Consider the following 18,322-nt stretch of genomic DNA (forward strand, 5'->3'; position numbering starts at 1 on the left):
TGCAGAAGAATTGATGCTTTTGAACTGTGGTGCTGGAGAAGACTCTTGAAAGTCCATTGGACTGCAAGGAGATCCAACCAGTCCATCCTAAAGGAAGTCAGTCCTGAATATTCACTGGAAGGACTGATGCTGAAGCTGAAACGCCAATACTTTGGCTACCTGATGCAAAGAACTGACTCACTGGAAAAGACCCTGATTCTGGGAAAGACTGAAGGCAGGAGAAGGGGACAACAGAGGATGTGATGGTTGGATGGCATCACCAATTCAATGGACATGAGTTGGAATAAATCTGGGAGTTGGTGATGGACAGGGAGGCCTGGCGTGCTGCAGTCCATGGGGTCACAAAGAGCAGGACATGAACCGAACCGAATATCATCTAAAAACCAGCCAGGCAAAATAAAAACATCAAAGCATCTAAATTGATATAAGACCAAGACAGACAAAACATTTAATCATATATCAAATAATGATGGTGGTGGTTTAGCAGCTAAGTTGTGTCCTTTTGCGACCCCATAGACTATAACCCGCCAGGCTATTCTGTCCATGGACTTCTCCAGGCAAGAATACTGGAGTGGGTAGCCATTTCCTTCTCCAGGGGATCATCGCAACCTAGGAATCAAACCCGGGTCTCCTGCATTGCAGGCAGATTCTTTACCGGCTGAGCTACAAGGAAAATACCTATTAATGTATGTTATATTTGAGCTGGGCTAAACTTTTAAAATACATTAATTTTAGTATTTCTAATGTACTTTTCTGGTTTGAGAGTTAATGTTGAGTTCTTGGATTAATAATCTGATGACTTCACACTTACTGTAAAACCTTTTCATTGAGTAAATATGAATTTCAATCTATTTGGTTCTGTGCTCTAATTATTAAGGCAGTAGAGAAGGGTTGGTTAAATAGATAAACGTGCTTAATCATGTCTGACTCTCTGTGTCTCCATGGAGGATCAGAGGGTGCCAGGCTCCTCTGCCCGTGGAATTATCCAGGCAAGAATACTGGAATGGGTTGTTACTTCCTATTCCCGGAGATCTTCCTGACTCAGGGATGGAACCTGAGTCTCTTGCATCTCCTGCATTGGTAGGCAGATTCTTTACCACTAGCGCCACTTGGGAAGGGTTGGTTGGAATCCAGCAGCTCAAGAGTTGAAACAAAGGGGTGTGTTCCTAACAGGAACTACTGATTTTCCTGATACTGCCTACACAACATCTCCATTTGTGGCCTTAGGTGATTCACTGATCTCTGATAGGTTCTTTTTCATATGCAAAATGGATGGTGTCATTTGTAAGACTGGTGGTTTAGTCACTCAGTCCTGTCTGACTTGCTGCTCCACAGACTGTAGGCCCCCCTAACATATCTTTAATGATAGCTGCTGCTTTGGGTTTACCATAAAGTCAATGTGTTCTACATTTCTAGAAGACTAAATTCAGCTCTGGTCTTACCAGGACAATAAGTCTAAAGCTATACATAAGTTCTAATTAGTGTATGAGTGTTAATTTCAGCAAGAGTAGAAAGGTTGAGAAAGATTGTAGGAAAAACATAAAACTCAAGTTTTAGCTCAGACTGAAATTCAGTTACCTGCTAAAGAGAAAAAAAGTAAAAGATTTAAAATAACACACACCAGATGGAAAAACAAAAAGATCAATATAATAAAATCTTAGAATAGCTTCAGGTTCAACAATTAGGCATTAAGTTCAGCCAGCAGCATCTGGCCAAGCCTTTGTGGAGAAATGAGACAAATGATTAAGTTCCTACTATATGAAAAGGAATTTCCTATGTGGGCTCTGGTGCATAAACAGACTAAAATTTTATAACATTAAAATATGATCAATCTATACTTTTATATTAAAGCCTAAATTCCTATTAAAGGGGGGAAAAAAAAGCTTTCACTGGAAATGATCACAGTAATGATTCTGCAGAAACAGGTACTGTAACAATTAACCCAGTGAGTCACTCCTTGGCCCACAGCTGTGAACCTCAGTCATTTCTCCAGTGGGGGCGACAAACGTCACCTTTCAAGAGAAGGAAAGTGAAAGTGAAGTCGCTGAGTCGTGTTCGACTCTTTGCGACCCCATGGACTATAGCCTACCAGGCTCCTCGGTCCATGGGATTTTCCAGGCAAGAATACTGGAGTGGGGTGCCATTTCCTTCTCCAGGGGATCTTCCCGATCTAGGGATCGAACCTGGGTCTCCTGCATTGTAGGCAGATGCTTTACCGTCTGAGCTACCAGGAAAGCCCCCGGGACATTACTCTACCTCCTCCAGCACCTTACTTGCTTGCACCAGTTGCAAGTCAGGAAAAAGAAAGAAAGCAGCATGAGAATCTCAGAAAATAATTACTCCTGGCTAGCACATATTTCAGTGTTAAATCACTCAATTGTTTAAAATTTAGGGAACAGGAAGAATCCTCCTCTGGCCCAGAAGAGCCCCTGTTCGCCTGTATCTACAGATACCATCACTACTCTTCTAACTCACCAACCTCACACCCTTTGCACTTCCTCCAATACATCAATTCTGCAGGACCCCCGCCCCCACCAACTATTTCCTGTGCCCAGGAACACACCTTCCCTAGACTTTCTCATAAACGGACTTCCTCTCATCATTTCAGGTCTCAGTTCAAATTATCCCATCTTCAGAAACAATGTTTCTCATCATCCTAGAAAAAATGGAAGTCTGTTACCCCCCAGCTTTATCTTATGTTACGGCAATTACTTGCTAAGAAGTTCAGCCATTTTAAGTCAACCAGCTAGACTATCACAATTTTAAATTAACAGACATGTAGCAGTCACTTCACTCAGTCAAACGACTTCAAAACTCCTCAACCTTTAACAGAAATAATACAAATTCTGAACATTGAGAGATTTTCCCTGATATGTTACTTCACGTCACCAGTCCCCACTCCACCCTCCACACTTACAATGTTCTACAGAAACAGACACAAAATCCAGATGGACACCAGGGGCCATACACACAGAACCCAGCAGCTGGGCTAAAGGATGGTATTCTCGTCAGGATGCTCTTCTTACGGGCGCCTGTTCTCCACAACTCAGGGAATAGAAAGGTGCCTCATTCAGGCAGCATTACTTTAAAAAGCCCCTCCTGATCTTCAGTAAGGAAGCAACTCTGAACCTTGTAAGCACAGTACAGCAGAAGCACGGACACCAACAAAGCTCCTCAGGCTACTTCGTGTGTGCATGCTCCGTGATGCCTGACTCCGCTACCCCATGGACTGCAGCCCACCCGGGCCCTCTGTCCACGAGATTTTCCAGGCAAGAATACTGGCGGGGCTTGTCACTGCCTTCTCCAAACCCGCATCTCTTGCACTGGCAGGTGGACTTTCTACCGCTGCATCACCTCGGAACATCGACCAATGTATTACTTCAAGGTTAGTTTTCTCTCTTTGCAGGGGGAGGGTCTGGGTAACTGAACATTTATGCCTAGCTTTGCTTTCCTTCGTCAGTATTCTATAGCTACCAAAATAAATTCTAAGGCCAGAGATTACATTTTTATAAACGTCGATGGTCCCAAGAGACAATTTTTCTTCCAAATTTCTTTCCCATACCTTGTTTTCAAACACAACTAGGACCAAGTTTAAAGTATAGTACAACTTGTTTTTCTACTCTCTGATGGACCTCAAAAGAGAAATGTAGGCAGAACACTTGCAATATCTGATTAAGGAAACAGAAAACTTAAAAGAATCTGTACGAAGAGCAGAAGAGAGAAGCACAGGTGGCAGGCAAACTTTATGTGTATTTCCAGCTTTCAAAAATGAAGTGGAAAAGCTTTAAAAGTATTTTTAGGGTTGCTGCTTCCACATAAGACCTCCAAGCACAGGGGACACTAAGGAGAGGAAGAAAATCTGAAAACAGAGACTAGGACTGAACTAGTGCAACAGTACTGGCAACTTCCTATGTGACACGAATCACTTCTAAGCACCTCTATTACTTAAAATAAAACGATGGTAGTCTTATTTTGGACAGAATCTAACAAACTGTCCCATGAAAAATATTCCTTTCTCGTCAAAGATACAGCCATAACCTCTAATAGAAAAGACATCCGAAAGAAGTGGTGGTCAAAAGGTAACTTTAATTATTATTATCTTTTTTGAACTGAAAGCAAACTTTTTTTTTTTTAAGTGAAGAAAAGAAAAAGAGGGAGAAAATTTACGGAAAATTTCTGAACAGAAGAAAGGTGCCAAGACGCAGAGGAAGACAAACATGGGGAATAAGGAACAAAGGGCCTTGTGGGAGAGACCAAGAATTGGTGGACAGCCTGAATCACTTTGTCTTCACGCCAAGGATGAAGAGGGGAGAGCTGGTACTGGGGGCACTGGAGTCTGGGGAGCAGAGTCAAGTGTGAGCTGTGAGGAGGTCCACACTCCCCTAGGTCAGGCACCCCTTTCCCGCTGCGGTCCCAAATCCCAGGGAATCTCCAGCCAAGGTTCTGATGGTCTTGGTGGGATAGGGAAGAGGAGACAGAGGTACCCACCAAGTCTTAAGAGTAAAGTGTGTAAAAAGTCATTTTAATTAACTAGTCATCATGTAAATATTTTAATAAAGTCCATAGAGCAAGTGAAGGGTAGAACAAGAGGGTGGCCTAAAGACTAGGCGTCAATAACAGAACATCCACAGAATCTGAAAGGACAAGGAAACACATATATTAAACTATCATGCTGTACATACTATACATGAGTATGAGGACAGAAAAAGGGTACAAGAAGAGACAAGGAGCTTCAACACTGTGTCAAGCTCCAATTTTATCTGCAAGTCAACTGGCTTGACATATTTCCAACTGGTGGAAGAAAGACACCTTCCTAAGGTGCACTCGCCCAAAAGCAATGTGGCTGCATCTGGAAAACAGAGAGACCGAGGAGCAGGCCAGCTTCAGTCTTACCCGACGCGTGCTACTCGCTTCTATCACACCTCTGACCTGTGGCTCAAAATCCAAAGATGCAGAAGATATACGTACAGTGAAAACACCGTTCCCTCTCCTGTTTTCCAGTCAAGTTCGTTCCTGAGAATCTGTCCAATTCCAAAAGCAAAAGCACATTTTCACATGGGCAAATTCTGATATAGATGTTTATAATGTTTTTTTGAAAAGCAGTCTTTGTTCTGACTAAACTCACTAGCATCACACATATCCATACATTTCAACTTTTCTATGAGGCTGACTGCAAGACTTTTTTTGGGGGTGGGGAGGGCAAGCAGTATGGCTTGTGGGATCTTAGTTCCTCGACCTAGATTGACCCTGGGGCCCTTGGCAGTGACAGGGCAGGGTCCTAACCACTGGACCACCAGGGAACTCCCGAAGACATTTTAAGTATCAAGAGAAGTGGGCTTCCCTGATGTCTCACACTAAAGAATCTGTCTGCAATGCAGGAGACCAGGGTTCGATCGCCGGGCCAGGAAGATCCCCTGAAGAAAGGCATGGCTACCCACTCCAGTATTCTTGCCTGGAGAAGTCTATGGACAGAGGAGCCTGGCAGGCTACAGTCCAAGGGGTTCCAAAGAGTCAGACACAACTAAGCAGCCAACATTTTCACTTCACTTTCATCAAGAGAAGTGGTAGAGTGAAAGTGCTGGGTTATGAAGTCTGGGTTCTCGCCTCAATTCTGTGTACGTTTGGGAAAGTCCCACCATTTCTTCAGCGCTCTCCCTTATCTCTGTGGCCACCTCTTGAGTCCAGGTCACCTTCAGCTCCTGCCTGGACCTGCCCAGTCCCTCCACATCCTCCAAAATAACCCCCTCTCTTGCCTCCTCCAGGCCATTCTACTCAGGGCTGCAGCTGACATAACTTTAAGTGCAAATCTTGGTTTTATGTGAATATTGAACTCTCGTGCAGTCTTTTCACCATTTTGGTGAAACCAGGCACAGAACACATCCACAGCGTCCACAGTGAGGCTGGCAGTCTTCAGAGCTCCCTTCCTGAGCTGGATTCCTTCACTCAACATATGAAAAGACTGGAGCCCACAGAGACAAAGTAGGTAGGCCACATCCTGAATGCCACGTGGTTCCCAGAATGCCACGATTATGTGGAAATCTAAAGGTCATCTACCCACTGATGAGTATTTACCAAAGGTCAGGCACTGTGCTAGCTTTCAGGAACTTTGGTGAAGAGGTGAGACCTCTGACTTCTTAGAGCTTATGTTTCTAGATACCGTTCTAGAAAAGCAGCACACACCTGAGAGGGTGTTCTCTCACTTCACTGGAACCCCTGTCAACATGTCTCCTCTTCCAACCACTGTCTAGAACACCATCCCTCACTTCACTCCACCTGCTTCATCTGTCTACACAGCACGGATCACCAACAGAATATGATATATTTGTGCTTCATCTGCTTGCCCACTAGCTGGAAGCTTCCTGAGTGTATCTACCTTGCTCACTGCTATCTACCCCGTGCTTAGAACAGTGTCAAGCACAGAGGAGGCACTCCATAAATATTTGCTGGAAAAAAAACAGGTAACGTGACAAGAAGAGACAGAGATGGGCAAGTAGCCACTTTGGGAAGGGTGATCAGAAAAGGGCTGTCAGACAAGGTGACACTTAAGCTGCAGCCTGAAGAACAGTAAGGAGAAGAGTAGGGAACAGATCAGTCTATGGAGAAGGAACAGTGAGTGTCAGGGCCCTGGGGCATGAGAGAACCCAGTGTGAAAGGGGCAACTTTGCCCTGCATAGTGAGGGAGGGGAAAGCAATAGCCAAAGCTGGAGAAGCAGGCAGGACCCTGAAGGCTATGCTAAGGAGGCAATAGTTTATCCTATATGAAATGCCATCATTAAGAACTAAGCAAGGAGTTACATGATATGGTTGTGTTTTTCACAGAGCACTGTACCTCCTGTGAGCAGAACAGTATATAGGAGACAAAAATGAAAGCAGAAGGACCAATTAGGAAACTCAAGCAGTTTTCCAGTTGAGAAATGACAGTAATTTAATGGTGAAGTATAGACAAAGAGAAGTGAAGATACTTGAGATACGTGTAAGGTAGAATTGATAAGACGTGCTGATGGGCTGGACGGAGACAGGGAAGATACAAGATGATTTCCAAGTTACTGACTTGTGCAATTGGGTGTATCAGGATCTACCAACTGAAATGAAAAAGGGTTGGGGGAAAAGCCAGAACTTTCTTTTGCACCAATGAAGCCTGAGTCATAGGTTCCTGATCTCCAGGTGGAACTCAGAGGACAGGTCAGGGCTGCAGCTACATGCTCAGGAGTCATCAGCATAAAGATGACATTTAAAGCCACGGGAGTAAGTGAAATGACCAAGGGGAAAGAGTACAAATAGAGAGAAGTGAGGCCCAAAACTGAGCCTGGAGGCATTCCAGCACTTAGAGGTCACGCAGAGCACGGAGGCAGTAAAAGAGAAGGAGAAGGACTGGTCTGTGAGACAGAAAGAAAACAACTGGATTCCATCACAGAGGACCTGGGGGCTCTTGGCAAGAATGGTTTCAGTGAAGTAGTGAGGAACGGAGCCAGTACTGAGCGGTTCAAGGAGTGAATGGAAGAAAAAAAAGGTAAAAGAAAGAATAGACAACTCTTGTGAAAGGTTTAACTGTGAAGGGGAGAAAAAAATGGGCCGCTAGAAATCAAGAGAGATGAATTTAACAAGGGACGGTTTCTTTCTACAGACGGGGAGCGCCAGAGCCTATCTGTACACTAACAGGGATGCTCCAACAGACAGGGGCAGCCTGGAGATGCGAGGGGCGGGAAGGGGGCCAGAGAAGCAGCAAGGGCCCCGGGAAGGAGGCGGGGCACTCGGAGCAGAGGGAAGCACTGCGATGCGGGTGGAGGGTCAGGAGACAACCGGAGGGAAATGAGAGGAGAGTGGCCCACTGCCAAAACAAAAACCTCTGGATGAGGAGGAGGGCAGATGAGGGCGTCCTTCTAGACAGATTCTTATATTCTCAGGCAAGCACCAAACAAAGCCATCAGCTGAGAGAACAGAAGTCTGTAAGGTTTGAGGGAAAGGTATGAAGCACTCTTCTTAGAACCTGAGAAAGCAAACTTACAACTGGGCTTCCTGACAGTGATGAATCCCATTTCAGACCGTGGTTATGTCAACATGGAATTTCAGGTAAGACTTTCCGTACATGATCAATACTTCCTTCAATCAAGGTTGTTATTCAAATTTATACCAAGAACTAGGTTTGTAATATCACCTTGGGAAATCACTGATCTAATATAAGTAAATGTCCCCTCTCCCACCAAAACAGAATATTACAGACTCTCTACACATTCCCAGGATTTCAATCAATCATCAGCATCTTTAAAAAAAGGAGATCAGACAACAAACCAAATAGAAAAAAAAAATTACATAATCAGAGGAAATGTGACCACAGACTATCTTACATATTTCTAGATTAAAATGCATACTGATACTTGATATGCTTTAAAATAATTGAAGAGGGCAAGAGAAAGTGGGTAAGGGTATAGACAAAATTAGACTGGCCATGTGAAAGTAACTGTTGATGTTGAAGTAATCAGTATTCAGGGATTCCCTATACCAGTCTCTCTACTCTGAAATGTATTTGAAAATCTCCATTTAAAAAAAGTAAAAAGTAATAAAAGAAAGCCAGAACACTAAAATATAACCAAATATTGTTATATTTTAGATCAGTCCTGGGTGTTCTTTGAAAGGAATGATGCTAAAGCTGAAACTCTAGTACTTTGGCCACCTCATGCGAAGAGCTGACTCATTGGAAAAGACTCTTGATGCTGGGAGGGATTGGGGGCAGAAGGAGAAGAGGACGACAGAGGATGAGATGGCTGGATGGCATCACTGACTTGATGGACATGAGTCTGAGTGAACTCTGGGAGTTAGTGATGGACAGGGAGGCCTGGCGTGCTGCGATTCATGGGGTCGCAAAGAGTCAGACACAACTGAGTGACTCAACTGAACTGAACCCAATATTTATTTTATGTTTCCAATATAAATTAATATTCCCCAATATTTCATAATTTTTTTCATTTCCAAAATTCTAGTTTGCTTCCTTAACAACTAACTCATCAGGAAAGGAAGCCCTTATCCTTCCAAACAAAATTCACTTTATTTGAAAAATAACCCTCTCTCTTGTCTGTTTTGTAGGATCAAGCTTGCCCCACTGACCATGTATCTTACTGCGTGAGGCCTGCCCAGGTCCCCCAGTGCAGTCTGAGACAAGGGGGCACTACTGCCCAACTCACGGGGTTCAGATGCAGGCTGCCTGGCTCCCACACTAAGCTCTGCCTCTATCACTATTAAAGGTAACATGTGAGCCTCAAAAATGAAGAGAAAAAGAAAAAAGTAAAATAAAAGTGATCAACTTTTCTTTCCTTCCTCAACAAATGTCTGATCTCCAGAGCTCTTGGAACCACCACAACAAACAAGCTCATCTTCATTAACGTCTCTTTTAGCAAAAAAAGTAAAGGGCTGGGATGTGTCCAGTGGTTAAGACTATGTGCTTCCAATGCAGGGGGTCAGGGCTGATCCCTGGTCAGGAGGAGGGGGAGGCAGAGGAGGAGAAGGGAGAAAAGGAAGCAGGGAGGAAGAAAAGAAAGGACTGAGACGAGAGTATCCTTGCTGGTGGGAGTGGAGTGGACAGTCCTCTGTGCTTCCCAGAGGCCCCTGCTGCCTTGGTCAGATTAATTTATACCAGAAGTAGCTTTTAAAGACACTTAACCACTGTGGTGAATGTGGGTAGCAAATGAATGCTACTGAGGAGAAATCAGCACTGAGTAATGCCCCTCCTGAGAAAAAAGGTAGATCATATTTCTCTGATTCTACTACACAGCTCTCCTCCATCCGTTCCCACATCTCTTTCCCCTACCAACCCCTTCTAAAACCAAACTTGTGGCAAATAAAATGAACTGGACACCATATGACTGGAAAGAGCCAAAATTTTAAGGACACCACTGCTCTGGTTCTACCTTGCCCATCGGAGGGTTACCTGACTGGTTTCACTGACAGAACTGGTTGCCCAGGAGGGTGGATGTTATCTCTGAGAGCCACAAAGACCATCTTCTCTTTGCAGCAGCTATTCTAAACGTTTCTTAGTTTATGAATACGTATCTGTTTCAGCGGTTTCCAAGTCTGGAATTTTACAGGAATTTCTAGAAGAGTTCTTTTAAGATTTGGCTGGGGCCCATAAACCTGTATTTTTTAAAAAGTCATCAGGTAGTTGCACTTACTCAGGCTTAGAAACAAATGATGTATTATGAGCTGAGGTACAAACATAAGTCATATTCAAAAGAGAAACCCACCTCTAAAAGCTTTAATTATTCTGAACATAACCAAAATATTTTCTCTACATAAAACTACAATTCTAGACAATATGCAAAGTAAAATCAAACTGTTAATTCGGGAAAAAAAAAAACAATAAAAAGTTAAATTACAAGGAAGGACTAAAGTACAGTCTTCTAAGACTGGTCTTGCTGACATATTGGACTGGATGATTCTGAGGTGATAGAGGCTATGCATTGTTGGCTAGTCCTATCAACCGAATATAATTTCAGTGAAAATCTTACTGTAACAATAGAATGACTGATTTTGCTGAAATGAAGGCCGGCTCTCTATCCACTAGATGCCAGGAGCATCCCCCAAGTTGTGACAATCGAAAATGCCTCTAGACACTGTCAAATGTCCACTGCGGGGCAAAATCACCCTAGTTCAGGACTACTGGATTAAAGTAAGTAAAGTCGCTCAGTTGTGTCCGACTCTTTGTGACCCCATGGACTGTAGCCTACCAGGCTCCTCCCTCCACGGGATTCTCCAGGCAAGAGTACTGGAGTGGGTTGCCATTTCCTTCTCCAGGGGATCTTCCCAACCCAGGAATTGATCCTGGGTCTCCCGCATTCCAGGCAGACGCTTTAACCTCTGGGCCACCAGGGAAGCCCACTGGACTAAAGGAACTGGATTAAAAATTAGAAGGAAAAAAGAAAAAAAAAAAGGCTAAAAAATAGATTGAAGATACAGCAAAATAAATTTTCTTCAGAATATAAAGCAGTAGCATGAGGCGCACTCTTACTGGCTATTTTTATTAAAAACAAAACTAAAGGAAACGGACTTAAGTTTCACAAGGGAGCATCGAGAGTACTCAAATGGAAAAACCTCTTAACTCCTAAGTTTTATTACAGCCAGGAAATCTGGAGACCCCTTCCTGGAGATAATTAGAATGAAAAGGCTGTGATATGACTCAGAAGCTTTGGGACTAGAGAGTGTAGGTCTGAGAGACCTACGGAGGGCCTGAGAACCTCTCCCGCCCTGGAGCCTGAAAGACTGCTTCAGAAGGAAAGCACTTGACTCACAGTTAACGTCTCCCTCTGGACTCAGGTCGGTGTGATGTGACCAGTTTCTGAACGCGCGCACAGCAAGCCAACAAGGCTAGCAGGTTTATGGCCCTTCCCTGCTGCTTGTGTTCCTGAAGGCCAAGGTGAGGCTGTGAACCGGTCTTCTCTTTTGGGCCCAGAGCCAGTCCTAGCATTGTTCTAGTGCAGAGGCTGCGAGTCCAGATGGTATTCTACCCAGATCAGCATATCTATAGCGTCTATCTCAGTAAAAGTAAAGGCAAATAGAAGAAATCTGAGAAAAGAAACAAGTCAAGCCACAAACTGCTGTAAATCAGCAGTTCCCCAAAATGTGATCCATTGATTTCTGGGGGTCCCGCAAGAACTTACAAAGGTCCACAAAGTGTAAAATACTTTAATAAGGATATAAAAAGATTTTTTGCCATTTTTACTGTGTGAAAGGCTATTTTATATTTGAACCTTTTGCTCTTCATCCATAACAATGGATCTCAAAATTCATAAAGTATTTGCTCTCATAGCATAAAAGCAATGGTGAATAAAATGACTGGAGACTTAGCACAAATCAAGGCAGTGGTGACTTAGGCCACACATGTACAGTGGAAGTTACTGGTTTTATTACATCTCGATCCCTGAGTCCACATCTTCCTAATATTCTGTGTTGTCTCAAGGAAAAGCACTTACACAGTTCTGAGCTGAACTGGCTGTCTTTTTTCTTTTCTAAACTGGCTTCATTCACTTTATTTTTCTCATATAAACCTATGTGATGGCTACAGCTGGAGCCTGGGTCCTTTGCACGGAAACTCTGGAGTGGGTCTTTACAAGAAGATCAGTGAATTCCTGATACGGAGGCTCAGACAAAGACTCAGTGAACACTGACTCTTTCCAGAGATCAGGGGTGAGATAACTGTAGGTCTTGGAAATGGCATTAAAAGTGGCCTTGGCAAAGCTGCCCCGGATGGCAGTGATGGCAGGATGGAGATGCAGCAGTGGTCAATTCAGCCATCACCAGTAGCTTCTTGGGCACAGGGACTGAGATGATGCCAGTGTCCCTGGAGACCGGGATGAGGCACACCAGCACAGAGCCACAGTGGCGAGTCACCTTGCAAGGGACAGCATGAGGCTTGCGGACCTTGCTCCCCCAGGAACCTCACTGAACAGGGACGACAAACAGTCTGGCCAGAAGTAATGCCCGACAGATGGCAGTGGCTACCTCCTGAGAGCACTTAACACCCATACACCATTCCTACTTTAACATCATTTCTACTTGAACTGATGGACAAACTATGGTTTTCAGACTTCAGTATCTGGCAGACATTCTCTTAAAAATTAACCAAGTGAGCTTGGTACCAGCAGCACTGATAACAATCATAAACTTCAGTGAACTGGAGGTAACTTCAAAGCAAAAATCAAAATTTTGGAATACTTGAGCTTGACAGCTTTCCAATACTTAGCATTTTTTCTTATGAGACTGAATGTGACATTAACAAACGCAACTTTTGCTAATGTATAATGAAATGTGCCATAATTTGAAAGATGTACCTAACATACTGATTCAGTATTTTCCAAATGACCAATGAATGATGTTTAAAAAAAAATTATACACTAGTAATAATTCATTCAAAGTATAAGACAGAAAGGTCCTTCCTCCATGGATCAAGTGGTAAAGAATCTGCCTGCAATGCAGGAGACAGGTTCGATCCCTGGGTCTGGGAAGATCTCCTGGAGAAGAAAATGGATAAAATTTGTTAAGATCAGTAATCCAGTATAGTCAAAGCTATGGTTTTTCCAGTAGTCATGTACAAGTGTGAGAAATGGACCATAAAGAAGGCTGAACGCCAAAGAATTGATGCTTTCGAACTGTGTCATTGAAGATTCTTGGGAGTCCCTTGGACTACAAGGAGATCAAACCAGTCAATCCTAAAAGAAAGCAACCCCGAATATTCATTGCAAGGACTGATGGTGAAGCTCCAATATTTTGGCCACCTGATGTAAAGAGCCGACTCACTGGAAAAGACCCTGATGCTGGGAAGGATTGAAAGCAGGAAGAGAAGGGGACGACAGAGGACAAGATGGTTGGATGGCATCACCAACTCAACGGACATGGTTTGATCAAACTCTGGGAGATGGTGAAGGACAGGGAAGCCGGGCATGATGCAGTCCATGGAGCTGCAGAGTTGGGCATGACTGAGTGACGGAACCACCACCAACTCAAACTGATTAATTAAATCTTCACGAATATTTTTTTTATGTTAGGAACTAAGAACTAAGTTCCTTAAAGCACTCACTGTATGTATTAATTCATTACAGTCCTCTGAGATGCCACACACAGCTAGGTAAAGAAGATATAGAAACAAACTGGAAACGAAACCTGAATTCCAGGTGTACGTGGTGGAGCAGGGGTGACTGAATGGGAAATGGGCTCTCAAAACACAATCTAGACTGTGCAATAACAGAAGTACAAACCAGGTGGAACAGGGGCATAACTGCAGGAGACAGGTGGGCTTAACGGAAGAGGTGACCACTGAGCAGAGTCCTATGGGCTGAAGAGGTTGTAGGAAGAAAATGAAAGGGCAAAATACACTGCAGGATTTTAAACAAGAAAGGACATCACTAGGGTTTTGTGTTTTATAAAGGAATCTGACAACACTTAGTGAGGGGGCCAAGAGAGAAATAGGGCAAGTGAGATGGGGAGGAGCAAGGGCCAGTGGGGATAGAGAGAAAAAAGCAACAGTGATGTTTTGGAGGGAGAACTGGTAAGATTTGTTGACCTAGGACAGCAGTCAGATAGTAAATACAAAGGCTGTGCAGACAACAGAGGGCCTCCATAACAAACACACATACGTGCTTGTTTTAAACAACTCAGAAATGTAAAAATCCATTCGAGGCTCACAGGCCTCCGGTTAGATGCTGACCTCTGACCTGGGAGATAAGCAACAAAGGAGAGGAAGAGCCTGCTGAGGCGACACCCATGTTTCTGTAACCTAGGTGCCACTCACAAGAACTGTGGATACAAAACGGAACGCTCAAGGGTTTCTGAGCGGTGGTAGTTGAGAGCGTGGAGGAAGAGTCAGTCAGTTTCAGACGGCCCAGGTGGAACTGTTAAACAGAGTGCCAGACATATAAATATGGAGCTCAGAACAGAGGTCTGGGTGGAGAGAAAGATTTGGAAATCATCAATATACTAAACAGCTAAAACCGTGTAAATGGCTGGCAGCCAAGGTTAAGAGTGTCAAGTGAAAAGAAAGTTGGCTACAATCAAGGGAAACACTAGGGGCTGGGGAGGAGACAAAAGGAGTCTGTGAAGAAAACTCAGAGAAGAGACAGAACAGCAGGTATATTTTAAAATGCTAAAGGACAGCAGCAAACTAAGTTGTGGACCTCCACTTAATGCCCAGGAAAGATGCCAAACCACAGATGTTTCAGAAAGCAGCGAGGGCTGCCTAAGGGCGCACAATTCCCATGATTCTGGTAAACAAACGTCTGCTGTAATTTCCAAGAGGCCACTTGTTATAAGGTCTCTTCCCCAAAACAGAAGCTTGCTCCTAGCCTAGCTATGCTACCACTTCCTACCTGGGACCAACCCATTCTTCATGGAAACCACACACAGGAAGGAGCCAAATGCTTTTGAGGAGCGTTAACTCCTCATTGCTAAAGTCTGGCTTCCTGAATGTGGCCCCACCAGTTGTAACATCCCTGGCAATTCTTTGTCACTTACATGCTTCTATCCTGGGAAGGGAAGTAACTGATCTGACTGGCAGATGTGGGGAAAATAAACGGTCCAGTTGTGCCTTTCTTCCTCTTAAGAGTAAACTAGAAGCTGGCTGGAAGCATTGTCTACTACTACACATGCCTTCTCTAATCCAGCAGTAATGTGACCAGGGGGCAGGTCTGCCTAATTCTGGAATTTAACAAGCCAATTTGGCTCTAATACTAAACTGCTTCCTTTACCTTGCCTTCATCAATAATAAAGGTGATATTATAATCCCTATTTGCTAATCCTTTAGTTTCTATCCAATCTATTCAAAACTTGGGTGGGAGAGGAAGGTGCTATTTATTGCTCTCCCCTCCCTTCTAGATCCTAACATAAAGTTTAAGTAACTTTAGATAAATACAATCTAATTAATCTAGTTTAATGTAATCCTAGTAAAATAAGGGCTTTCCAGGTGGCAAAGTAATAAAGAATCTGCTTGCAATGCAGGAGACCCGGGTTTGATCCCTGGGTCAGGAAGATCCCCTGGAGAAGAGAATGGCAACCCACTCTAGTATCCTTGCCTGGAGAATCCGATGGACAGAGAAGCCTGGTGGGCTATGTCTAGGGGATCGCAAAGAGTCAGACACGACTAAGCGACTAACACATGCACAGTAAAATAATTTAAGACTTTTAAATGGTTATGTTATTCTCCTTCCTTTTAGATGGAAGCTTCTTTACCATTTTGATGGTGTGTTGCACTTCTCATTTGTTGTAATATGAAACAGGTGAGACACTACCACCATTAAAACATAATTACAGTTGAAATTAATCCCAAACATTCCATCCACTTTCAGACTTTGGAACAAATTTCCAAGAACTTTTAATATCATCAAACACAGTCAAGGAAATCAAAGCATAATTCTATTCTTAAGAAAAACACATCGCCAAATACTCTCCAAGTACTTACATATAATTCATAAATATTTATCCCAGATCATTTAAAAAATACCTGAAAAGATAAATTACTTGAATAAATGGATCAAGTGATTTCATGCAAAATAACCTCACACTATTATATACCACACTATGCCGATTTTAGTCTGAGGACAGGAAAATACACACTCTGTAGAAAAAGGAAATGTAAACCAAATGGGCTAACCATTTTTAAAGACTGCTTCCTATCTGGGTTCCGCCTGTTCATGAGACCTGATCACAAAAATACAACAGCCCTAAGGCAATACCTCAAGTGATTAGTGTCACAATGGGCTTCATCAGTCACTGCAGACACTGTCCAGCAATCTAGGCCCATCTCTTACTGTTTCCAATATCCACTCCACATTCAGGATAAGGTTACAGACTGTGTTAGAAGAACCATACTGAATGAGTCAGGGTCAACACCACGTGGTAGGTGGCTACAGACCGGGGCAGGCCAGGAAGAAATGGACCTGCAATGGGATGGCAGGTCGAACAGTTAGAGCAGGGTGCCACTCAATCCGTAAACTGCCTGACTGGTACTCAGTCTTGTCTCTTTACAGCCTGAAGCACCCCGCACAGAGCTTTACATAGTAAAGGGAAGTGGCTATACTGGGAGATTTTACATCTTCTGGATTATGTGCTGACTGCCTGGAACAGACTTAGGGGGAAGCCTAAACGGACACTTAACCATTTAGTTCTGCCCAAATGAAAGCACTGAATGCCCTGCGTGGCTTATTTATTGGAGCTCACACATTGAATGGTACACGTCTAATCGGTTGTTGGGTGCCAAGAGTGTTCTTTGTTTAAGAGCACTCTCTAGCCAAGATGCTGACACTGGGCATATTCTCAAACTCTCAACTGTCTCCTAGAGCTGCTCAGATCTGATTTAATACTGTCAATGAAGACTCACAGCACGAGAGGGGCTGGCTCAAGATGCTCCATGAAAAGCAGCCACTCATGGAAATGTTAATTTGTGGAAGGAGGCACCAAATATTTTCTGTTATTTTAAATCCTGGCAGCAGGAAGGAGAACCAGCTCAACATTTTAAGCAAACTAATTTTATACCCTTTTCAGCTTACAGAATCGATAAATTACAGCTCTACTTTTCATTATCTGGGAAATGGCAAAAATGGAGAAGAGAAGAAAGGAGACTCAGTGCAGTAAATTGGAAGATCCTTTAAAACACAGCCTATGTTTTGTTCATTTTCTTTTCCATCAGAGTGTCTAGCAGCAGTGCTTTGACCACGGCACTCAGTGAGTGTTTGCTGAATCGAATTGTTGTGAAAGCATTCTCCGCTCACCACAGATCCAGCATGTCACGAGTTTAGCGACCCTTAACTCTCTCCTAGCAAATGTTTTCAGTTCCGCTTACAGCAAACATTTTTTTCCAAGAAATGTATCTTAACTTCACAACACAGAAATGAAAAACCTAAAATCTCCTTTGTAAAGGTGCATTTCTTTTTAAAAGGAGCCATATACTATAAATGAGAGACATTTTGTGTTAAAAAGGAGAGGGCAACCTAAGCAAAGCAGTATATGTGTAACTGTGCTGTAAGGAACTCTAAAGAGCAAACATCTGTAACGCTGCCATACAGCTGCATCCATAAACGCCTTTTCCTAAAGGACTAAACTAAAGGTTAAACTAGAAACGCAGGTGCATCTTTTAAATAAACTCCCAGTCCTAGTTGTATGTTTAAGTTATTTATGAATAATTAAAAGGCCTAGGTTCCAAGGGTCACAGAGAATTGAACTCCCATCTACTCACAGCCAAAGTCGTTCAAGGGGCTGCCAACAATAATATATCCTCTGTGAGGCTTTTCCTGGCAAGCCCATTCCCCAACCCCTCCCCTGTGTTGCCATGGCATTTTCTTTTCATACCTCTATTATCGTTTACCTCAGCATATAATCAACCTTTAACTTCCTTTTCATTACAAATCAGTTCCTGATTAGACTGTGAGCCCTTTGTGGACAGGAACTGGGTCAGAGTCACTTTGCTATCCCCAGAATCTACTAAATAGTAAAGCAGTTAGTTAATAAAACTTCTGTTGAAAGAATGAAATCAAAACTTCTGAGACTATTGTTTTACATATTTAAGGCTGCTCACTGAAAGGAAGTTCTCAAGTAACCCAAGGTACTGAAAAAAGTGTTTAAGCCTCATATATCCACATATTGTCTGCCTTTATCTTTATGCATTTATACAGTCAGCAATTGTCTCATGCAGAACAATGTTTGAACTTAGTAGCTGCTCAAATATTAACTGATCCAAGGAATACATGTTGAACACTATATATGTATATATATATATGTGTATGTGTGTGTGTATATATATATATGGGGGGGGGCGGGAAGAGGGGAGAGAGAGACACAGAGAGAAGAA

The 18,322-nt window shown here is 43.2% G+C and overlaps 1 protein-coding gene and 1 pseudogene across 3 annotated transcripts in view; both read right to left on the minus strand.

Moving 5' to 3' along the window:
- DIP2B (disco interacting protein 2 homolog B) overlaps positions 1-18,322 on the minus strand; it is a 231,097-nt gene that overhangs the window by 145,617 nt on the left and 67,158 nt on the right. The gene's annotated exons all lie outside the window — the stretch shown is intronic.
- On the minus strand, positions 12,036-12,513 carry LOC102188743 (annotated as a pseudogene).

This window comes from Capra hircus, chromosome 5 (genome assembly GCF_001704415.2).
Source record: "Capra hircus breed San Clemente chromosome 5, ASM170441v1, whole genome shotgun sequence".
Classification (NCBI taxonomy): domain Eukaryota; kingdom Metazoa; phylum Chordata; class Mammalia; order Artiodactyla; family Bovidae; genus Capra; species Capra hircus.